Raw genomic sequence first — 26,540 nt, 5'->3', positions numbered from 1 at the left:
AAAGAGTAGCCCAAGAGTTGGCGGTGGGTGGTGATGACTAGCTGCCTTCCCTCTTGTCTTACACTGCTAAATTAGGGACGGCTAGCACAGATAGCCCTCGAGTAGCTTTGTGTGAAATTCAAAACAAACAAACATGATTTATTAGTAAGGAAAATATATAAGTAAGTTTACTTGTAAGTTAGCAGTGCTATTACTCTGAGTATACCTATTAAAACATTGTTTATGAAATTAGACCTATAACTAGCTTGCGTCAAAGTGAATGTAGCCTGTAGCATTACAGAATAGATTATTTTTTACCAAATAATTCAAAATAATCTTCTCGACAATATAATATGATAACTGTACTTTTACTAGTAAAGGTAAGGGTGATCATGTTGAAGCTTACAAGATTATTGGGGGCTTCAAATGGATAAACTGTACTAATTAGTTGTCCTATATTATGTAGGTAATAGAACAAGTGATCAAAATTTTAGAATTCGAAAAAGAGAGGCTGGACTCCAGGTACGATACACTTGTTTTCCTAATAAGATGACTGATTAATAGGATGAATTTCCATTAACACAAATAGAGGCCAGCATTTTACTGGAACTAGCCTCTCGATGTGGATTCCTGAACGTAGTGGAGGAACCTCACAAGGAAGGTTCATTTTGTATAATTTACCCCTGTGGGACCCAAACCTCCAACTATGTATTGACATGCATGGTGGCCTTGAAGAGCAGGAGAGAATGACTCCTGGTGATTAAGTGTTGTCATGGCATTGCAATGTACCACTTTAACATTGGATTTCTGTAAATGGGTGGTCTTCAGATGGCTTCCCCAAGTAACTGCCAATATTAGATGTTCTAAATGAGTGTTATGGACATTATGTCTGATGCTGATGTGAGAGTATGATGCCCACCGAACTTTGGCATGGCTGCGCTGTCTTAGTTTAGTAGTGCATAGTGTGTCTCTTTGTAGGACTCCATGGTAGTTGAAATGAATGAGTATAACATGTTTCTTATTTTCGAAGATAATATAAGAAAGTATTTTCAAAACAAAATACAAAAACCAATCAATTATTGGAAAGCGACCTTGAATTGAAAATTCTGATATACTCTTACGACCTTTTACCATTTCTACACCTCAATTTCTAATTATTCATTCTTTATCTGAGAAAACCTTCAGGCAAATTTCTCCCTTTTTCATTGAGAAGGAACAATAGGAGCTTGCTGGCTCTTTTAAGTCAGACAAGAAGCCACATTTTTGGTGACCTCTTGGACAAAGTATCTACACTATAACATAATGACATCCTCTTGAGATCAAAGTCCATTAAGGATATTCATATTGAGGTTATTCCCCATTGTTTTGGAATTCCTCAAACGGGATGATCATTAAGGAAGATTTGCTTACCGTCTCTAAATCGGAAAATCTAACTGGTTACTCTAGCCAATATATTTTTAGCTGTCCAGAATATCTTCACTCAAAAAGATGGAATAATATGGCCTACAGATATTCTGATTTTGACTTTACTTCACTACATCCATCTGCTACTATCAAGACAGGTTATCTTGACTGTAAGGGATGGCTTTATATTCGTCATCCTCTCAAATGTTTCTAGTGTCAGCAGTTTATACGCTGTAGAACGCCTTATCGTGGCCCTTTGATATGTTTTTGTTGTGGTGGCTAAGGTCACAACAACCATGGATGTTAGTTTGGCTCAAATTACATTAACTGTAATAATTCCCACCCTTCATACTTTTGATTTTGCTCTAAATGGGTGTAGGTAAAAAGAGATACAATATTTAAGGACTGTTAACAACATTTCTTATCCAGAGGTACAAAAACTGTTGTCCACTGTTCCATCATGAACATATGCTACTCTACTCTGTTCCATTGCCACAAAGGGGATCACAGATCGGTCTCTCTGATCTTCGAACAAAGTTCTTCTGTCATCATACCAAACTTATTCTGCTCTCTGTTGATCCAAGAATAGCAAAGTATGCATTTACTCCCATCTATGTTCCTACCACAGTATCCATTGAATACTGAGGCCCCTCTTTGTCGGTCCCGAGGTATATGACCATTATTCAGTCATGCATTCAATCACTGGGACCTCTTTCATTTGACAAAGACCTGCCTAATCGTTGCAGGACATGATCAGTGAGGTCAACAGACGTCTTTCTAACAAACAAAAATGTTGTGGTTGAAACCAAAAAGGCCCTCCACCCAGTTCTTCTACTGTTAAGTAAAAATGGCTATTTTGATTAAGTGGAACTGCCGAATTTTCTATTCGTTGACATTAAGGCCTTGGTTGATTTTTTATTGTTCTGTGTTTGTCTCCTTGTATAGGAATGACAGTATGTATGATAAAAGAGCCCATGTTAGAGTGGCACTTTAGCTTGACAAGCACGCACCCATCATGTCTGTTTCCCTCACTGTGCCACTGGAAGTTGTTGTCTTCCACGTCTCCTTGTGTTATACATCACAATTTGTTCCATTTATTTGAATTTAGGAAAAGATTGTGATCAAGAAGACCTTAATGATCTTATTGAACAGTTACTATCTCTCTTCTTCATATAGGGATACTTTAATGGTCACAATCACCTTTGTTGTAGTGTTAATATTGATGGGAAGGATTGTCTTGTGGAGCATTTGCTCTTCGACAAAGACTACTTTCTTTCACTACTGGTTCATATATCTTTTTTCACGCACCTATTATCTTTTGCAGAAATCCCATCTTAAGAAATACTTCCTTTTTCAGCATGATCGTGCCACATCCAGTAGGTCAGATGTCAAAGCCAGATTCTCTTGGATTAAGAGAACACTACCAGCATTTCTTCAACCAACAGTTCCAAGGTCGTTTGGAACAGGATATATAGAGTCAATGGGTGGGAAGTATGATAACTAACTCCTTTTCATTTTGCTCTCCAATGGCGAGAAAGTTGCTGATGTAAAGTACTTTTCTCACCTTCCAGCTCTTACATATCTTCACCTGCCTTCTTGGCCATCAACTTACGGAATGAGAGGTTGCCAATTTATTTTGAGTGGATAGTCCTTGTGATTATATTTGTCTATTTACGCTGGTGAAACTTAAAGTTGCTATAAACCACTCCAACAATATATTTGTCAGACATGATGAGCTTTATTTCAAGATGCTGCTCTATTTATCTTCTGCCTCTTGCTCTTCTTCTGTTGTTTTTATTTATATTTGTCACAAGGCCATTGTCATCCTTTTTACTAAACCTGGAAGGGATCCCCAAATTCCTTCTAATTATCGTCCTATTGCTTTGACTAGCTTTCTATGTAAGGTTTCGAAATTTTGGTAATTTTCGTCTTTTTTTATATCCTTAAATAAAACAACCTTCTCTCACCCATCCAATGTGGTTTTCGTAGACAGTGCTCCAACATGGATCACTGAATCATCTTGAAACCTCGACCAGAAAAGTTTTCTTCATGAAGAAGCATCTTATTTCAACCTTCTTTGATAGTGAGAAATTTTATAATACTACGTGGTGGTTTGGCATTTTGTAGAGCCTCTATTCTTATGGGTTTCATGGCCATGTACCCTAGCCCGTAATAAAAATTGACAACCTAAAATTTATGCGTAAGTAAAAAGTTTTGAAGCACTTTCTAATCAAAGTAAAAGGTACATCTCCGTCTCCGTTTGGCGCAAAAATGGGACTAAAAGCCACAACTACTACTTATAAGGTAGGTCACAGAATGTGGTAAAACACATCATCAGTAAATCATGAAGTACGAAATTCTCAACTGGAAGAACAATACTTAAATCTCTCTCCATAGTTTTGAACATCGATTGCAGCTTTCTACCAGAAACTATGAGATAAAAGTCTATAAATTAAGATCTTAATAATTTTTCGTTTTTCAAGTATTCAATTCACACACATTACAACAAAGTTCTCACGGTGAAATGCATATTGCACTATAATAATGCAAACGTTTTTGTTTTTTTCGCATATTGAATTTAGAGCAAAGCTCTTCGAAGTCTACGAGGTCTGTTCAAAAAATACGCGGACTGTTTGAATTGCGCGGCTCCAGTTGGTTCCAGAGGAATCCGCTTGGTGTCGCTAGGTTCGCACAGATCAGCTGATTACGACGCCATTTCCCGATTGCAGATATCTTCATTTGTGTATTAGCTACGCGGTTTTAAGTGAAGTGCGATTTTTTTCGTTTGGCGGATTTCAGAATGAATGACTTGAAGGAGCAACGACTCGCTGTGAAATTTTGTGTTAAACTTGGAAACTCTGCGACTAAAACTTTTGCTATGCTTAACACGGCTTACGGTGATGTTGCTATGAAGCGTACGGCATGTTTCAAGTGGCATGAACGTTTTAAGGATGGTCGACAGTCCATTGAAGATGATGAGCGTCCTGGACGTCCTTCCACGTCAACTGACGACCCACACGTTGACAAAATCAACATCCTGGTGCGGGCAAATCGACGTCTGACTGTCAGGGAACTTGCTGAAGAGTTTGGGATATCAGTTGGATCTTGTTACGAGATTTTGACCGAAAAATTGAAGATGCACCGCGTTGCTGCAAAATGTGTGCCTCAGAACTCGTGAGTTTTTGGCCAAACACTCGATCACTGTTCTTCCCCACCCCCCTACTCACCTGACCTTGCTTCTTGAGATATTTTCTTGTTCCCCAAACTCAAAAGACCCTTGAAAGGAAGAAGATTTGAGACGATTCCCGAGATTAAGGCAAATGCGACGAAGGAGCTGGAGGACATTATTAAAGAAGCGTACCAGCACTGTTTCAACAAGTGGAAACACCGTTGGGATAAGTGTGTGCGTTGGGGAGGAGAGTACTTTGAAGGGGTCCCAGACCTGTAACTTCTAAATAAAGTACATTTTGTTTTATGACGTCAGTCTGCGTATTTTTTTTGAACAGCCCTCGTATATAAGCCAGTCGTTTTTAATTTAAAAGTTGTAGACTAGAGAAAAGACAGTTAATCAACACCACCCATCACCAACTCTAGGTCTACTCTAATCGATTAGTGAATTGACTATAACTTTATAACTCCTCACGGCTCAAAGAACGAGGGTTTACGGGGATGGTGTTTCAAACTGCATCCTATAGGTTGTGTGTCAAATGCCATAATCATTATGCCACGCAAGGCTTTAATCAAATTGATGAATCAACAGTAGAAGATTAGGCCTTTCACCTTTGTTTCAAAGTTTTTAGTTTATAGCGCAAAGCAAAACAAGGGATTACCTGCTTCTGTCCACTACAAATAATCGAATCCCAAATTTTAGCGTTGTTAGTGCGTAATCTTACCGCTGATCGAGAGGGAAATGAATATGATCTTCTGATGATGGAGCGTTGATCAAAATCCTCGTTACTGTAGCCACAATGAACGTCTGTCATAATCTTTCTGATATGTTTTCCATGTATATATACATACTATAAGTTTAATTTGAATTTAAAAAAAATATTGAGGACATTAGAGTCAAATCAAATCAACCTGAAACATTTTCAACCGCACTTATGAGAATTTCAAATTAATCTTTACAAAATGCTCAACAGGTGTCAGCTTAACATGGGAAGAATATAATGATAAGAATCGTTTTTTGTACATATGTATAGATGGCATTGCTCCTAAACTTATCTGGTTATAAACATTTCACTATTTCTTTTCCACGTATAATTTATGTAACGCAACTTGTCATAACAGCTTTAATTTCTTTTTGGAATGTAGAATAAAAATTTTCGAAAAACATTCCTAATACGCGTAATTTTTTTAAATACCTTCTTTTTTTTTTTGCTCTCAAAAGCATATTTTATGGTAGGCAATGCATGAGACTGATAAAACAGAAAATTACAGCGGTATATACTTTAAGTTAATGAAACACATTCCATATCTTTCTAACTTGGTGTATTCTCACACAGATAAGTAGGAGTATTCGAGGACAACTAATCTGGTGTATTTTTACACAAATAAGCCAGAATATTGCAGGACAACTAATCTGGTTTATTCTCACACAGATAAGCAGGAGTATTCAAGGACAACTAATCTGGTGTATTCTCACACAGATAAGCAGGAGTATTCAAGGACAACTAATCTGGTGTATTCTCACACAGATAAGCAGGAGTATTCAAGGACAACTAATCTGGTGTATTCTCACACAGATAAGCAGGAGTATTCAAGGCCAACTAATTTGCTGTATTCTCACACAGATAAGTAGAAGTATTCAAGGACAACTAATCTGGTGTATTCTTACACAGATAAGCAGGAGTATTTAATGACAAAAATATACCAAATCCTTTTGCTTATAAAATAGTACCATCACTGATGACATATATGACCGAATATCTATAATGATTTGAATTAAGAGTTGTACAATTCAAAATTATTGATTCTTGGGCTACTAAAGATATTAGACGTTGAATTAGGTAATTGTTAAACTCTATTGAAACTATTATTTGATTAATTAAGAAACGTCACAACTTCACGAAATTAGCATTGACAGTCATTTAAATTTTTATTCTACATTAATAATTAATCACAGTATGTTTTAGATCGTCATAAGTGGACTTCAAAATCCGCAAAATTCCTATTCGATCCTTGATAAAAATTCTAAGTGGATCTCATCAGGTTTTAACTGGTCCACTTTAAGTATATGTGTGCGTGTGTTAATTATCAAAATAATTAAAATTATCATACTTTTCTCGAACAATCTGTTGTTAGCATAAATCAGAATCTCAAGAAAAAATTTCTACGTATTAAACAAGTACAAGCAAAACAGTTACATCAAACTTGAAGGTTAAACACTGATTAGCTCATACTAACAAACGAGCTTCCGTTATCCATTCCACCTTCAAGACTTTCTCAAGATAGTATGGTTTGAAACTGCTGTGACATGTTACTTAGATTGCTTATAAATTCGCAAAGATTATTTAAATTCGAATAAGTTTTTACTCCTTTTATATTATCATTAATACTCTCACTGAGAAAGGTACCGCATATCTTCCTCGGTAGGGAGCGAAAAAGTCTGAAATGTGTCTATTGTCTTCGATTATGAAGCAAGCCTTGGACGACAAGCATCTTTCAGATTTTAACTGGTCCACTCCAATGTAAAGTTTAAATTTTAATCTAGCATTACAAATAAGGTATATGCACAAACACATCAAATGAGCGAAAGGTCCTTTAAACACGAGTAAGTCTGAATATTACTAAAACATAAATTTAAATTATCACATTTACACTCCTTATCTGACTGAAAGTTCCTGGCTTGAAACATACAGTAAAAAAAAAAGAAAAAAAGAAATGTTATGAATAAAAAGAAGTTTTTTCCATCTTTTCTACTTCTTCAGTGTTTTATTTCTCCTTTTTAATGTAATAAAACAGTAGATTGAAAGTGTAGTTCTAATATTAAGAAATACTGCAATATATTCTTACACATCATTTTTGGTTATAAAAAAATGGCAAGTGTCAACTTTGTCTTACAACAATATTATGCTCATTATTTCTGGATTTAGAATGAAGTGAATGTTGTAAGAATGCATATAAAAGCCTAAATGTATGTTTCTTCTTTTTTTTTCGTTTACAGAAGCAGTGACTACACAGTGACTAAGTAGAGGAAAACCACTGACTTAACATGTTTTGCGGCGCGGCATGACCAGGTGGTTAGGGCGCTCGACTCGTAATCAATAGGTTTTGGGTTTGAATCCCAGTCACACCAAACATGCTCGCCCTTTCATCCGTGGTGACATCATAATGTACGGTCAATCCTACTATTCGTTGGTAAAAGAGTAGCCCAAGAGTTCGCGGTGGGTGGTGATGACTAGATGCCTTCCCTCTGGTCTTACACTGCTAAATTAGGGACGGCTAGCTCAAATAGCTCTCGTGTAGCTTTGCGCGAAATTGAAAAACATGTTTTGCTGACCTTGACGAGAGATGTTGGGTTATTCGTGGATATAATTAGAGCCATGAGACAAAATAGCAGAGAAAAAAACACCTTTCGTCCTGAGTTACAGAAATACAGAGGCATATCTGAAGCACTCAGAATAACTATTGCTATAGGTGGTTTCTATGTAAACTGCAACCATTAGTACTGATGAAATTATTCCTGTTAGCGTTTAGTTGTATTAAGTGTTACAGTAAGTTCGATGTCTGCTACGAGCTCACAAAAAATAATCTATTGGAGCTTTACGATAACAACAGAAAAAAAAAACTTATTAAGTATTCATCACCTTACATAAAACCTATTAGCTGTAATTATAATACTTAAGGTAACTGTTTTTTGTATAGTTTTATAAAAACATTGGAGCTCGGAATTATCCTTCAATGTATTGTATTAAGAAATGATGAAGATCATTCCAACTGAATCTTTTCTAATAAGTACAAACCATCTTAAGCAAGATATTGAGAAATGCTAAATGCAATATTAGCATATTTAAAATATACTACTAACACTAACTAGATATCGAATTATTCGTTATATTATAAAACTAACACAATCATTGTGTTTCTTGTGGTTTAAATAATAAATATAATTTGAAATACTTTTTCTTTGTAGTCACAGCTCAATAGAAAAATGGTTAGAGATATTTTTCGACTATTAAATAGTACGAAATATCATATAGTACCAATATGAGTTTAAAAATTACACTATAATATAAACAGTTAAAAACAATTTTAAAACACTTTTAATACGTTTTGTGCAAACAAAAAATTACACTAGACATGGTTTACTATGTGCTACATCAACACATGATCGGTTTACTTGTTCTTCCCTGAGATGATATAAAAATATATTAATTTAGAGTAATGTGAAAAAATGTTAGGACAAGTGAATATTTTGTCATTCTTTCCACTTTGTGGTTCTAATTCTTCCATGCCATTCCAGAATGTAAATTTCAACACCATGATAACGCTTCACTAATCCTTATTGGCAACTGAATATTTGAAAATAGTTATTCTTTATTTAGAATTCTCATATACTCGTGCCGAAAGCATTTCATAAGAGTTTTGCTTGAATGAACACTCTGATATAATTTAGAGTCTGAAATAACGGTCATGGGGCACCATGCAGTGTTTTAATTATATAAAAAGAATCTAGCACATGATATTGGTATATGCTAGAAGAAATCAACTTAATAGCACTTCACAATAAACCTAAATAAAGACAATGTTTAACACTATATATTAAGTTTTGTTGTCAGGCCACGGCCCAAAAAGCACAGAGAATCGTGAGCAAAGCAGAGATTTCACGTAAAAGCCTTTCGTGATGCTGGTTGGACTTTCTGACTTGAAATACTTCACAAACACTATCAAGCACATTTAAGATGGTAAGACCGAGACAGTTACATTTGAAAATAGGAAAGTAAGAAGCAGAATCACCTACACTTAATAATACTGATGTTAAGTATCTTCGTTTATGTAGCCTTCAGGAAAGAATGAAGACTGTCACTCGCTGATCTGAAGCATGAAATAAACTACCATGTACCAAATGAAAGAAAATTGTCCACGTCTATAGTATTAAGAAGATTCAACGAGAATGGAATACTTAGTCGTGTAGCAGTTAAACACCTTTACTTCAGTCTTCAAATATTGTCAAGATTCTGAAATTTGCTAAAAAAGTACAAAACTGGACTGTCGATGATTGAAAAAGGATGTTGTTGACGGATGAGTTCAAGTTTGATTTGATTAAAAGTGTTTGTTTGTTTGTTTTGAATTTTCGCACAAAGCTACGCGAGGGCTATCTGTGCTAGCCGTCCCTAATTTAGCAGTGTAAGACTAGAGGGAAGGCAGCTAGTCATCACCACCCACCGCCAACTCGTGGGCTACTCTTTTACCAACGAATAGTGGGATTGACCGTAACATTATAACGCCCCCACGGCTGGGAGAGCGAGTATGTTTGGCGCGACGAGGATACGAACCCGCGACCCTCAGATTGCGAGTCGCACGCCTTAACACGCTTGGCCATGGCGGGCCTAGGTTAAAAATATACATTGTACGTCCGGCAGGAGAAAGGTGAAAGATATCTCAGTGCATAGCACCTACCATAAAGCATGGGGGAGGCAGTGTGATGGTTTTGGGGTGTTTTTCTGCTAAAGCGACAGAAGATATTTGTAAAATACACTGAATAATATACCAGTGCATGTACCATCAGATACTGATCCATCATGGTATTATACCCAGTGGTTTGCGTATTATTGGTAAAGCTTCTTTCTAAGCTGCTGGAGTCATTCAAATAATACAATAGCCTCACAGAGCCTCAATTTCATTCTAATTGAGCAGATCTGGGATTTGATAGATAAAAAAATCTGACAAACCAAAACTTTCTTCCAAAGAAACTATGGGAATGTATTAGACACATTTGGAGTAAAATTTCAAAGAACGCTTTGATTAAATATGTTGCAACAATGTCTGAAAGACTGTCTGCAGTTGTTAAAGCAAAAGGGTGACACACAAGATATTAACTGTTTGCTGAACTGAAACACTTCCACTGAGTTTCGGTTATACTAAAAATAAAGATTAATAAAATTATAATGTTTCGCCTGTAAAATACCTTCTATTTTCTTTCAAAGTAGCCTAAAATCTAATTTTTGATTTTGTCCTAACATTTTTGCACAACACTAAATAATAGAAATAAACGATTTTATAATACCAAATTGATGTCTTTTATACACAAATATGCATTACATAAATAGTTATATATTAATTTGTTGCAAGTATCTTCATTAATTTATTCTTCTTTTATTTAGTCAACGTTTCAGGTTCTATGTTTAAAACCAAAAGAAGAAACAAAGAAAGTCCATTAAAAATCAAACACATAAATAGTTTATACCGAATCCATTCATTTAACGTACTGACATCATTTAAATGTTCTTAATCGTAACAAAATGTTCATGAAAAAAGAGAAATAAAACATGATGAACAAGAACGGAAGACAAACCACTTTCTAAAAGAGGCACCGAGGTTGAATAAAATATGTAATTTTGATTTGGTTTTGTTAAAAGCGTCAAACTACTCACTGGGCTATGGTTTGCCCACATGTATCGAAATCCGAATTTTAGCTCCGCAAGCCTGCAGACTTGCTGCTGATCCACTATTGGGCAATCAATAACATGAATACTCGTTTAAACTTTTGTAATTTAAACCAATTGGTTTGAATACATTTCTCACCTACTCTTCCAAAACACTATAATCGTTATTTCAATTGTTAAATTAGCGTCTTTGTTTCTTCTCTCAGAAGAAAAAGACTTCAGCTCGTTCTGAGATTTGCAAATTCTTTTGTATTTGATGGTTTTAGCCTGAACAGCATTTTTTTTTTATATATACACAGCATAGACAGGATATTAAGGTATGGGCACAGCCATGTTTAATTTAGAACTACTAAGTAGAGAGAAACCAGCCAGTCAGCGCCAGTACCGACACCAACATGTTTAATTTAAATCGAATAGCAGGACTGACTGTTACAGTATTCTCAAGTGCACTGGTTTTCCTTAGTAGTGTTTTGGTAGGTTTCACAAAATGCTAAGAAATCTGACATAAAATATATCACACAGCAAATCTGAATTATCTAACTTTACTGATCTTGAAGAAATGAAAGAGACTTAACTCAGTTTATAGCAAAATGAAACAATCATTATTCAAACCATAAAGCTCTCTGTATCTATTATAACATGTGTTAAAAAGTCCGTTCCTTAGGGAAATTAAACCGTAGTAAGAAAACATAGTGTTATATAAACAAAACAGTAATGCTACTCTTCTTAGATTATGTGCACTGTTCCGTAACTATTGGTTATTACCACAGAAAAGCATGTTTCAAGGAGTCAACTTGCCTTCCAACGAAAAAAAAATCGATGTCTACTTTCACGCAACATAAATTTTCCACAAGAAGATGCAAATGACACTTCAATTGAATAACATAAAATAATAAATAACACTAACGAAAAAATCTTAGCTACTTCTTTAACAAATGCTTTTTGAAAATTACTTCTGCATAAATGAAATGTTTTGACAAATCTACTATTTAAGGAATGAACAGATGTGCTTGTGACATGCTTGCAGAAACTGTCGTTACTATACCGCTCTTACAGCAGAAAGTGTGGAACACAACCAGGGTTATACTTATAATTTTACTCTTTTGCAAAAGTCTCTTTTTAAGATATATTTTTTTCATGAATTAATAAAATGTGTATTGAAACACACTTTACTGGGTCTTCAGTCTATAATATTCGAGGGCTACTTGCACTAATCTTTATAATTTAAAAGCGATAGACTACAAGGAAAACAGTTTGTCAACACTATCCACCGTCAACTCTTGGTCACTTTAATCCAATAGTGGGAACAATCATCATATCATGATGTCTTCACGACCAAAAAGGCAAAAATGTAGTGATGTCATTTTAATCCGTTACCTGCAGCTTGTGATTTTTGAGTTAAGTATCCTAAAAACCGGGCTCAACAAAGAGTTATAGCACAAATACTAAATATAAATGGCAAAATTGTGCTAAACTAGAACTGTGATAAATTTTTACCACTCAGTTGAGTCGTTTACGATGTCTCGTAATATGTCGTATGTAGTTTTTAAAATATGTTTTACTGTTACTTGTACAGAAATAATAAAATAACTACAGAATGTTTATAACAAGTAAATTTATTTAAAAATAAAATTATATCAAGCTGCTAAAAATTAACAAAGTTCATATCACAACAAATAACACTACAAGCCGATGTTGTGTAACAGTCTCATAAGTAAAGGATGTTAGGCTATTTACTTTCTTAACTTTAAAAAGTACCCACACTTATTTCTTAGCTGTATAGTAGGTTTTATCTGGTTAATTTATTGATAAGCTCGAAGCTACATAATGGACTATCTATGCTTTTCCCACTGTGGGTATGAAAACCCAATTTTAGTATTGTAAACTTTCAGATTTAACGTTACTGCTGATCCACTAGTTAGTAAAAACCTTAAAAATAGAAATCCATTCTTAAATAAGTTAATCACAAATTATTCAAAATAGGTAAAAGTTTTATTACACAAACTAGTCAATCAACAACTGAAAATAATTTACGATCAGCTAAATATTCGGGGATACTGAAAAACAAACAATCTGTAGGTATGTATTTCAGAGGTTAAGCAATTGCAATATGCAAACTGCGTAATGGAAGATAATATATTTATTTTTCACATGTACATCATCTAGTATCCCGATTTGTCAGAGCCTGAATCAGACTAACACTGTCAACTCACTGACATATTTTGAATGCAAATACTTTTGCAACGTATCTTATTTTTGTGTACAACAAAGTTTTATATTTTACTAAAAGAGTGCCAGATTTCGTGTGTATACATTGCAAATTTCATAATTATTGTCAACATTTCTTCTTCAGTAAACGGTTGGTCCATTGGACTGACTCTGTGCACGTTTGGTTAAGTAAGACCTAACTTGCTGATTAACGATTTCTAGAAAAATACAATTACCCCTTCTGACTTGTAATAAGTGTCTATAAATACTTCATAACAATTATATTAGTTTCACTAATTTATTAGATCGATAATTCATCTAAGGTTGAATGACTTAAATCAGGCAATAAAAATTTACAAAACCTGAACTAGTGTGTAATGTGAAAAACGAAATTTAAATAGAAATGTGAATATCAGGACCAATACATTAAGCTTTTAAGCACTAATTCAATGTTGTTCTTTGCCAAATCAATCCTTTCCTTAGTCATACAGTTGTTTGTGAGAAACTTTGATAATATATTCTTAGCTAAAATTATTTACATGCTTGGATGTGAATGCAAGGATGTGAATGGCTTCATTCAATTTTAATTTTAATGAAATGACTGTTATTTTCATGAGAGGAGTAAGCTCAATCCTACAAATAATATTTGATCATCACAACTGATTTGTACATCTTATTCTGTGTTTGTAAACAGCTTCTACAACTGATTGATTATAAGAGCTTGTAAGTATCAGTGAAATATATGTAACATCTCATTGGTATTTGTCATTTCTTATATTAATAAGATACATAATTAGTGATGAATGATGAATGCCTGTGCAAAGAAATTGTGATTCCAAATAAACAAATATATTACTGTAAAATAGATAAAAGGAATTAATGAAGTGGTTACTGAAACACCGTTAGATTTGGAAGATACTAATATTAAGAATAATTATTGTGAAATTACAGATTATAGGTTATTTAACATTGACGGACCTTTTAAAAAATGGGACGGGATGTGTTACGTATTATAATCTATTTGAAGCGAATCTGCGCTTAATATGTTACGTATTACGATTTCTGTAAAGGGTTTACTGTTATACGTTTACTTTAATATCTGCGTTTGTTCCAGTTTGATGCATGTGACGTAAGTTGTTGGATGTGTATTGCGCAAGTCCCGCCTGTTCTCTCAGTTTGTAAAATATTCTCGAGAGTAAGAGCCAACAATATACATTTCACAGAAACAAGCGTATCTTATAATATTATTGAAGTTTCGAAAATTTCGCCTAGTTGGTATAAAAGTTAGCCAATACACAGTAATAGAACATTATTGGTCAGCTACAGCCAGTATACTATAAGCCTCAAATTCTATAATTGTGATTAACGCTTATTAATCGGAAAACTACAGAGTTTGACCAGGAACGTTTATATATTTAGAACATTGCACACAGTTCAACTTTAGTGATTTAACTTCCGACGTTTGTATTTCTTCGAGGAAATTAAATATTTTCGTTAGTAAAAAGTCATCTTATAAGCGGTGTGAAGCCAACCAAGCTAGCTAACGAGGTGTGATAATATCAATTCAGAATTAATTTGCTCGTCGTGGACCTGGACTTTCGATGAAATATTCAATTCTAGGCCAAATAGAAGTCTCAGTAGAGTTTGTTAAAAAACTCTTGTATATAAACCATCGTTTTAAATAATTACTTGAAATAACCATTATTGTAAACTGTATTTTATATTGAAATATATTTGTGTCAAGAAAGAAAATTGTGTACATCAATCTTGTTGGCAAATATAATAAATTTGATATATATTAACATTCAATTAACTTATAAATTCAGATTTCCCGTTATTGGAAATCGTAATTAGTAACGTACGTAACATAATAAATTAGATTCGTCCAAAATAAATTATAATAGATAACTTAATAAATTGGGATTCACGTCCGAGTTCTTAATCAGAAACAAAATTCATTCTAAATTAAAATTCAATTTATAAGTACCAACAAGGTTTGATCATGCCTGATTATTAAGGTTTTCTAGAATCACCCTCCCTCAAACAACTAGAAAAATAAAGCGAATTATTCGAAATTGCCAAAATCTTAGAATTAGAGATTTAAAAAATAACGAGAAAAAAATAACTACAAAAGCGAAGAGTTGAAATACTAGTTGGTGATGATTTGTTGTCTGAGGAAACATTAGGCGAAACCTGTAGTGTCTCCAGTAGCCAACCAGAATTGAGTGATAAAAATAAGTTAGAAATCTAATAAAAACCCAAACAAATCAAGTTTAAATAGTCTTGTACAGAAGCTGAAAGAGAAACTAAACGTCGCGAGGTTGAACAAGCCCGTACTAAAGCGAATAGATAAAGTAAACGAGAAGCCGAGAAAGAAATTACGCTGAAAGAAATGAAAATTAGACTCAATTCCAATCGACCAGGGCGAAATGGCAACTTTAAACACATTTAATATGATAAAGTATCACCATTTCATGAAAATGAAGTTTATAAATATTTCCAACATTTTGAGAATGTTACTCAAACCATGGAATGGCCTACCGATAAAGCACAAGACGCTCATGCTGCACTCTCTTTAGAAGATTATACGGATTATAACAAGGTTAAAACAGCTATTTTGAAAGCTAAAATGTTTTACCAGAGGTTTATCACCGAAGAGTTCGAAGTTATCACAAATAAGTGGCTACGTAGAGGAAAACCACTGACTTAACATGTTTTGCGGCCCGGCATGGCCAGGTGGTTAGGGCGCTCGACTCATAATCTGAGGGTCGCGGGTTCGAATCTCCGTCACACTAAACAAGCTCAACCTTTCACCCGCGGGGGCGTTATAATGTGACGGTCAATCTCACTATTCATTTGTAAAAGAGTAGCCCAAGAGTTGACGGTGGGTGGTGATAACTAGCTGCTTTCCCTCTACTCTTACACTGCTAAATTAGGGACGGGTAGTGCAGATATCCCTCATGTAGCTTTGCGCGAAATTCAAAACAAAACCAAGTGACGACCTAAAAACTTACTTGAAAGAAAAGAAAGTTAAAACACTACAGACAGCAGCTGCTCTTTCCTATGATTACGCTTTAACACATAAAACCACTTTTCATTAAAAGAAATTCCTGCTATCTCAGAAAAACTTGTATCTGTCCAATGTACTAAGTTAAAGATTCTTCTAAAAAGTGTAGTTCCTCTGATTTTCACTCAGGATAAAACTTCATTCAAACTATCATGACCTGTTTGACAGTTTTGTAAAAATCCTTGGTCATGTTATGTCCGATTATTAATGTTTGAAGAGTAAAAGGAAAAGGAGGGAGCATTCAGTTCGTTCGTGTCCGTATATGGAGGGAGTTTCACCAGATCACCCGATGTTGTTGATTTGACTACGAATAAAAAGTCTGATGTAATTAGCGAGGAATTCAGACAATTTGTGTATGTTGTTTCTGTGTCTTTGACAAATGACACTGTTAATACCATATTCATACTTATTTTATGTGATACTGAGATAGCTCAGTTATAGTTATTAGAAAGTATACTACCTTTAGATTCGGGTTCTGCTACTTGCGAGTCTGTTTTTCTTCAGGGTATTGAGGATGGCTTTGAAAATATTCCTTTTCATACAATTTATTTAACATCAGACCAGTTTCTGGACTGTTTGTAGCTGGATAAAGGCTTACTCTACCAATTCTAGGTGTATCATTATTGTTGGGAAACGATTTGACTAGAGGAAAGGTTTTACTAAACCCAAGATGGTTAGTGAGCCAATCATTATTTAATCGAAGGATAACATTGTTGTTGAGGAGAATGCAAACGTGTTTCCCTTATGTACAAATAAGTTAAACCACAAACAAACTATAGACTCTTGTTAAGAGGACAGTACTATAGATTTGTCTCAGGCATTTTATGGATCCAAGATATTTTACGAATAAATCTCCTACTAACGATTCATTGGTGAGTGACAGTGATGAACGTGAAAGATTTGATTCAGCTGGTGAAGCTCCATTTGCTACGGGTAAACAGATCGATGAGCAAGAAAAGGACCACAGATCTCTTAACTATTTAAATATGCACTCCCAAAAGATGAACTGGAGAAAATTCCAAATGGTTTACTTTTCAAAAATGAAGGAAAATGGAAAGCACCAAACGTATCAGCTTCAGGGCTGTATTGTTTTTCAAAAAAAAAATATAATTTTGAAATATTGAAAGTTGTCCACGAAGTTCTCATGGGAGGTCACCGATGCATCAGCAAGACATGTGACAAAATTACGAGACATTTCATTCAATCAGAAAATATATATCATGTTTCCTAGTTTTCTAAAAGTTGTCATACCTGTCAAGTGGTGAGAAAACCAAACCAGAAAATTCCAGTCACTCCTTTGAAACCTATTCCAGCTCTGGAAGAACACCTCAATCGTGTTTTAAACCAAAAAGATAACATCTCTGTTTAAGCACTTTCATGCGCTATGTAATTTTATGATCATTAGTTTTGTTTTGTATTAAATGTGTTATATATTGTCATGATTTTTGAAATTGTATAATTCTTCAATATCTTGTTATCAGTGTGTGTGTACCAATATCTTAGTTTAAAATTGTATAACGCCAATTTTAAAGTTTCTAAGGAGGGAGGTGTAATGGACTTACTGTGATATACTTATTTTAATATATTTGCGTTTCTTTCGGTTTGATGCATGCAACCTTCATTGTTGGATGTGTATTGTGCAAGTCCTACCTGTTCTCTAAATCTGTAGAGTTTCGATAGTAAGAATCAACAATATACGTTTTACCAAAAACTGGCGTATCTTCGAATACTTTTGAACCTTCGGTATTCTTGCCTATTTGGTATAAAAGCTTGCCGAGACACAGTAATAGAATATTATTGGTCAGCTACAGTCAGTATACTATACGCATCGTAAGCTATATTTGTGAGTAACGCCTATTAATAGGAAAACTACAGAATTTGACCACGAACGTTTATAGATTTCGAAAATTACACATAGTTCAACTTCAGCGAATTAACTTCCGACGATAGTTATAACTTCAGATGTTTTGTTACTCAAACTCTTATAAGTAACGTTCAAAGAAAGATCTCTATATCATATTCACGAAGACACAACATTAACCATAAATATGATAAGTTTCATATAAATTCATCAAAATGTTGTACAATTTCAAAGCTTTTCCAGACAAGTTATGTGATTAAAAACAGCAATTAAATAACAGTGATAACTTAAAACATAATTTAAGCCAAATTTTTAGTATATCCGAGTAGTTTACTTTGTAACTCTTTACATGTATTAAAAAATATTCCTAATCTCATATGTTAATTAACCTTGAGTTTCTTCAAATTAATAAGAGATTATTTACAGTTGTAAATGAAACACATAGAAAGTTAACAATGGTTTACAATAGAAGACCTCTAGTGAAAGGTAGAAAGAAGATACTTAGATTCATTAAGTTATTCTTCATACTGCCTACTACTCAACTGTAAGAAATAACAATATACATTAACTAGAAAGTCAATATTTGAGATCAATAACAAAAAAAAATTATTGCACTTCGATTTATAAACGTTTTCGGTGATGTTCTTGAAAGTTCAGTTAGCAATAACGTAAAACCTAAATTTTTTATTCTTGAGGAGGTTTCAAGGGTAAAAAAACTTTTAACTGGCAATTATTCTCACCTGTTCATACATATGAGGTCAATGCTTCCAACTCAAGAAAAGCACGTTCCTTAAAATAGGAAAAAGATTATACTTCTGTTTACTAATAAGACTTTTACCAATTTTAATAGAAAATCAATAATAATTACCATAAATCAACGATGTTCAAATAACATACAAGTAGAAAGATTTTCAGAACTATACAAAGGCTGGGGTTCTGCTTAAAACAATAATTAAGAAATCCAAAAGTACGTATGAAAAATAGTTATCTGAAAATGTTAATACTAACAGTAAATATTATTGTCAGTATTTAAACAGCAATTAAAATGTTAGAATGGTGATTAAATCTTTAAAGGATGCTGATGTCAAAGTTTTTGAGTATGAAATGCTTGAGCATTTAAATGTTTTATTCTCTTATGTATTTAATCGAAGAAGATATTATCAACATGCCTGGCTATGATACTTTCTTTATCTGTTGTTAATCTATCAGTCTTTTTGGAATTAATATCTACATGAATCAGGTCAACTCGTTATTTTCACCAATTTCAAAGATCAGATATATGAACCTCTCTTATATGTTGGATAGGTCAGCAGAGAGTGGGCAGGTGACCAAGGATGTTAAGGGTTGCTAATGTTACTCACATTATTTAAAGGTGCAACAAAAAGTTGCATTAGAAATTATAGCTCAGTTTAGTCTTACTTCTGTAGAGGGAAAATCCTATAGTTGAAAAAGCTTTACAAAATAATTTAGTGAAACACAAATTACAGCTAACATGGATTTACCAAAGAGAAATGTTGCCAACTAACCTGTTATATATTTCTGAGGATTATACTTGCCATTCGAATATTAAAAAAAAAAGTGTGAACTGGTGTACTTAGTATTTCAACAAGCTTATGTTAAGATGCCACATATATACACACAAATTAGATACAGCAACCACATTAGTAGAGGGGCTAAGAGAATAACATTGGTTAATGATAGGAATTAAGACACCAAAAGTATGGTTGATACTGATAATGGAAAAAAAAACATTTTGACATATTAAAATATCATACTTTGTGCAAGTAAGGTTTATCATATTATTTACTCTCACTGAAAAAGAAAACCAAAAAACTTGAATGTTTTAAAAGTCTAACAATCTGCAAGTCAGATGCCACTGTTGCAAGAACTTAGTTAATCCAACTGACTGACTCATCAGCAGATGTGCATAGAAATTACTAGCAGGGTTCTAAGTATTACTAACTGTCAGCCAGAAATAGCAATCTACTGCTCTGTACAAACCTAAGACAACTCTAGTAGAATTGAGATGCTCTATGCAAACTGATGATACTGCAACCTGCAAAATGTATTACAAAAGCTACTCTGCATCATACACATTGTTGGTTGCAGTTTCATTCTATTATGAAACAAATATTTAAATCTAAATAACATGCTGTATAATATTGAATGCAGAACTTAATGGCAAAACAACTGAATTTTAACTTCTAAACTGACTTCTTTTCACTCATTTCTGTGTTACTCTACTTGATGCAATAACTAAACAAAACAGACTTATCAGATTATCATGAAATATTGTTTGCTAAAACACAGTATAAAACAAACATTTTTATTCTCATGTCATTTATTACTAGTTATGTGAAGTATTTTTGTGGAAACAAGATTTACCATTATATTAAAAAAGTAAAAACAAAACATTGTAACTGAAAAAAAGGCATTATTCCCTCTCTGGCATCACACAGCTTATAATTTATCTTTTGTTTTGGAGGTCAAATGTCACTGTGTGCTTGCTGCCTCAGAGCATTACAAGAAACACAATTTTACTTCAAGTTTAGCTGACTAGTAAAAACATACCTAGCAGTTAATATTTCTTCAGGAATTTTGAATCTCTGGCAGGTGTGAAGGCAAGACTAATTATTTGGACTTTAAAGTAGAAAGCAAAATGTCATCAGTGGAATCCAGTTACACTATACTCTTGTGATTAATGGAGTCTCTCAGAGGTCAATGCTTTTCCTTATTTACATTAATAATACCAATGGTGGCATAATTAGTAAATTTTGCTAATGGTATTAAACTCATGGGTATTTCTAACTGTATTAAGGGTGTTGAGGTATTACAGAATGACTTGGCTCAATTACTAAGTTGAACAAATATATGTTAGATAACCTTTAATTACAAAAAGTGCAAGGTCATGCATTTTGTTCATCATGATTTAGATTAAATTTATAATAATAATAATAATATATGGGAAATAACAGTGTGACTGAAGAAAAGTATCTGAATGTACAAGTAGATAAATCAATCAAAGCCACTGAAGCAGTATTCTATTGCTACTATTAGAGATAAAATTTCAGGACATATTTATAGACATGTTGGTTGCAGGTAAAATGAGGTAATTATCTCTTTATATATAAATGGCTAATTCAGCTTCAAATGAAATATTGTGTACAATTTGATTTTCCTATCTAAGAAAGGATACTAGCTTATTAGCAAGATATTAGCCAGGATTTGAAATCTACCTTTGCAGATGTTTTTAAAAAGTGAGGCAACAAAGGTGCAAATTTTGGGTCCAATTTTATCTGTTTAAAAGTTACAGAAATCTGGCTTGATAGCAAGACATCCTCAAGCTTATTTGGGTTTAATGAGTAAGGCCAGTGGCTAGAGATTCAGGTTACTCAAATCCTTATTCATTGAATATTATTTTCAAGTTTATCATACCTAAACAATGTGCATAAATATAACTGCTTATGATTTACTGAAAAGAAGTTATATTTGTCAGATATACAGGATTATAAAATTAAATTTCATGTAGGTTCATCTCAAATGTCTAATCCATTCAGAAAACAAACCCTCAAATTCAGCCTTTTTAACTGAAATATTTATTCACCCTTCTGTTATATTCATTGCATTTATGAAGTCTGAAAGTAATTCATTCCTAGAACTAATTACCCTGTTAGAAAAATGAAATTGTACATAAAAGACTCCTATCTTACCAATACTTAATATTTATTTAGAATCCTAAGTTAACTTTTTATCAAGATAAAATAATTTCAGAGATCTTAATCTGTCTTCCTGAAAAGTTTTTTAACCCAGGTATCAACCCAGAAGGCAACCTTAGAACCATTTCCAACAATTCAATGTCCTTTTTAATATGAGGAGTCCAAGATGGAACATAATACTCAAAATGAGACTTTTCCAGTGACCTATACAATGAAATCATAATCTATAAAGATTTATGTTTAAATTTTTTAATGTACAACCCAAAATCTTGTTTGCTCTACAACTAGCTTCAATAAGATATGAGATTGATCAGCCAAACCCCCTCCCCAAGATCCCTTTCTTTAACAACACTATTAAAGTTATTCCCATCAAAATTACAAGTTAAATTTATGATAACTATTACATATTACCTTTCATTTATTATAAGTTACTAGCCATTCATTCAACATTTGATCACCAACCTTCTCACTGCTAGCAACATGCAAAACTTTAATATAATTCATTGGCAATTCCCTTATTTCATTGATGTAACTCAAAAAAAGAATGATGGTCCTTACACTGATTCCTGCAGTATTCCCACTTGTGACATTAATCAAGACTGACTGAACTACATATACAATAAGTTCCTGGTTTTATTTTTCCAGTTATTTATCAGTTCAATGAGCCAACTTGCATACATCTCTCACATCCATAGAGATAAAATTTTTAAAACCATTTTATGTAGTTTCTTATTAGAGCTGTTTGTAACCATGGATAAACATTCATCTGTCTCAGTTTTTTCACTGTTAAAAATTACTTTTTACAAAAATAACAAGACATTGTACTTAGAAATTTAAAACAAATTTCTTGAATAGTGTAGCTTTCAAAATAACTAAAAAAAGTCAAAATATATTGAAACACTAAATTCCAATACAATGTAGAGGAATTAATATTAACTTCCAATCAGTGCAAGCCACCGACTTATATACAAGCTAAAAATCAGCCTACCAAAGAAGTATAGTTAACTAAGTGTACACAAGTTCTTACATATAAATACAAGAATTTTTGTTTAAGATAAGTACAACACTTATTCAGTTATTTCATTAAATGTTTCAATTTATGAACAATTACAGCTCTTATTACAGTTAGTTCTGATTTTATACATACATATAATTTCAGGACAAGGGACCTGTTGGCTCATCTAGGCTCTCTCCTCTACTGTACTTGACTTCATAACAAAACACTGAAAACCAGTTATCATTCAAATAAATTCTCTTAAATGAATTGCACCTACAACTCCTGAAGGCAACCAGTTCCAAAGATCAATCACCCTGTTAGGAAAACAAAGCTGTTTCAGCTAAAGATAACTCCTACTTTTTACACTTGTTTCATTCAACCTTGATTGGTTTAAGATCAAAGCTACTTTGATTCGTCTGTTGTGTTCATTACAAAGAACTGAAACCAATAAGTCTGTAAACTTGCTGCTCTTCCATCAGAGAACATCTTGAGTAATGAACAATTATAATTTTATTACATTCAACTCTGATTTTCAATGAGAGTGTAGTTTACATCAATATTTTTCCACTTCTCGAGGGAAAAAAAGAATTTGTTTTTGCAACCTTAAAATGTTTAATTTGGTTTTGAACCATGATAAACCACTAACACACACAAAAGAAAATTAAGAAAATGATTCATTTATATATAAATACATGCTTATAATGGATACAACTTCTCTATTTTTATAACTGTTAAACTGAAATTAAGACCTATTTAAAATATTAGGTTATGCAAACAGGTAAAATATACTTTTAAGTTTTTAAAAAAACTTTTTAATATCTGTTAAAATTCATTTAAATGTAATCAGATTTTCTGGTAAAATTGCAAAAATTCCTTATTATAGGCCAGAAAATTATTTCCTATTTCTTTGAATAAGAAAGCAACACACTAACAAACTAGCCCATAAAGTATTCTCAAGACAGCCAGTATGGGTATTAAAACATTAATTGAAATAAAGTACAGAACAATGTTTTAACCTTATAGAAAGTCAAAATGGTATTCTGAACTTTATTTTAATTAAAGTTTTAATACCCATACCAGCCATCTTGAGAATACATTTTTTACCTCAACTGGATTTCTCATCATCAAGAATAATCCATAATGTAGTTTGAGAGATTCAGGATAGTTTTCATTCTTAAATGATCATGGAGCCAATCAGATAGAATTCCATTATATATTATTATTAACTAGCAAGTTTAAGACTTGGAATATGATAGGCTAAGCTACCATTAAGAAACTTATATTTTTAATAAGGTAATTCTGAATGAGTGCCATTGGAAGTTTAAAATGAGAATAATTTCCTGAAAAATAAAATGGAGATTTAAATTTTATTTTTTCTTGAGGGTGCACTTACAGGGACAGCCTTAAGCACCACTAATGCTGTTCTTGACTATAATACATTTACATTTTGCTATGTAATTATTTCTTTTTTACAAATTGAAGCAGATAAAATGGAGTAATTAAATGTTTTACTCATGTCTCACAACTGTTCTGTTTTGGTTTAGTCTAGCAATTAAATTGTAAGGTATGACCATTTGCATGCAAGTTACCTTATCTAACTAATTTCTTGAAATTAAATGTTGAGCGATTTATTTGACTTTGGAATTATCTTTGTTAAACAACTCAAGAACATAATGAACTTCACTATGGAGTACAGTTACAATATACTGTAAGCACTTGTCCAAATGTTTTCAACAAAACCTTAAAGTCCTGTGGGAAGACAGAAATTCACTGAATAAGTTTTTGAAGTTGAATTGATTACACTTTCATGAATAAAACACATAATAATAATACAACTTGTATTACAAGTTTCTGAACGTCCACAACCTTTAACATTTGCTAATTTAGGTAAAAACAACTAACCAAATTGATATTCATAATCATATGATTACTTCTACTTTTTGAATTATATTTTATAGTTTTTACGTTTCTTTCCTTTCCAGATGCTCAGTATAGTGTCAGTGATAAATGAATCTTTTTTTTACATGACACACAGCTGTACATTAACAACGCACACACTGGTTCACTCTTAAAGTGTATTCATCTTCTTTCGACTTCCAAGCTTCATGAGCAATAAACAAAACTACTTTTCTTCTGTGTTTACTCCATACTTCTTTTTAAGTCTTTCTATATCTTGTTCTTTCTTATCCTGATCAACTTTCTTGAAAGCTTTATTCGACTGATAGTACAATACCACAAGATAACGATTACAAACGTTGAAGCCTGACAAGTGATCACATGCATTCTTTGCATCAAATATATCTTCATACACAACAAAAGCCGTTCCTCTTGTCTCGGGGGTATTCCCTACACGAATCTGTCTGATAGCTCCATACTTACCGAAGATATCGTACATTTCTTCGGCTGTAATCTTGTATGGCAAATTTCGAACGTAGAGTATTCTGTTTACCTCAGGCGGAAGTCTTACATTTGTTTTCCTTTGCATTGCCATCTTGCTTTTTTGTAAGCCTAATTGATTAATATGTACGATTATACCAAGAGAAGAAAACTAGAGGGCGCTCTGTTTATTCACTTAAAAAAATGAAATAAACTAAATTTTGAATTTCACTTTATTTAAATATATACGTAAGCTGAAATACTCTCAGTCTCAGTGTACTTTTACTTTAGCCATTTGTGATCACTGTATTAGATAGGGTGGCTCATCACATTATTTTTTCGTATGTTTAAGCAAGAATAAATATCAAATAGAAAGCAAATTAGCACTATTAGGGGGATAAACAAAATAATTAGTTAGATTTAATAAGATTACTAAATAATATTACAAGAACTGAAGTATTAAATTAAGGCTTGATGATGTAAATATCTTAAATGTTTGATTAGGTGTAGATATAGTAACGCACTTCCAGTTACAATTTAGCGTATAAACATATAAATAACACGAAATTGGAAGTCACGTACATTTCGGTATGCACAAGCAGTTGCCATTGTTATATGTTAAATTTTCAAAGCCCGCCAGCAAACTGGCAATTTTAATGCGATCTCATCTCACAACTTATGTCTGTTTAACATCTAAACAAAACGTTTCGATGATTTTGTTATTTGATTTTAATAAGCTTGCCAAGCCAAGGTGGACTAAGCTTGATTTTAACTTATAAATTATGCAAAAAATGCCCATAAAATACACATATCTGATCTGCCATATAAATAATGAATTATCATGAATTAGATTCTTACTTTAGATTAAATTCTGTTCTTTTCCTCGGTATTTATTACGTAAAACAGAAAAATATACATCTTAAATACTGTTGCCTACGAACAAAAGGTAGTGCAATGCCCTTTTATTGTGTGTGGAGAAGACTGTTATTTATGTATCTGCACTTCCAAATATTCAGTATTCTTTATTGAAGTGGATGGAAATAATTAAAAACATTTATGCTCTAAATATAATAAAATCACTCAGATTTATTTGATAATTTGTGACAAAAATGTATACAAATGCTTGAAAAAAAATTATACAACATGAATTCCAAAAGAAGTGACACAAATCATTACACCTACTTCATCAATGATGCATTATATATGTGTATATATATACTGTTCTAGATCCAAAGACAATCAATTTAGCAATGTTACTCTGTTAAAGATTCCCCTGTCCTCTTTTTACTGAGTTACAACCGCATGGCCATGTTTTCCTCCCTTC

At 33.0% G+C, this 26,540-nt stretch overlaps 1 pseudogene across 1 annotated transcript; it reads right to left on the bottom strand.

Moving 5' to 3' along the window:
* Nucleotides 1–21,700: 21,700 nt before the first annotated feature.
* LOC143255595 (splicing factor 3B subunit 6 pseudogene) lies at nt 21,701–25,406 on the bottom strand (annotated as a pseudogene). Its single transcript, XR_013030738.1, has 2 exons — nt 23,945–25,406; nt 21,701–23,792 (listed from the first exon to the last, which is right to left on the bottom strand). The product of XR_013030738.1 is annotated as a splicing factor 3B subunit 6 pseudogene (transcript).
* Nucleotides 25,407–26,540: the final 1,134 nt, after the last annotated feature.

The sequence above is a fragment of the Tachypleus tridentatus genome, chromosome 7, assembly GCF_004210375.1.
Source record: "Tachypleus tridentatus isolate NWPU-2018 chromosome 7, ASM421037v1, whole genome shotgun sequence".
NCBI classification, from domain to species: Eukaryota; Metazoa; Arthropoda; class Merostomata; order Xiphosura; family Limulidae; genus Tachypleus; species Tachypleus tridentatus.
The sequence above is the reverse complement of the archived record's forward strand: the minus strand, read 5'-3'. Positions and strand labels throughout refer to the sequence as shown.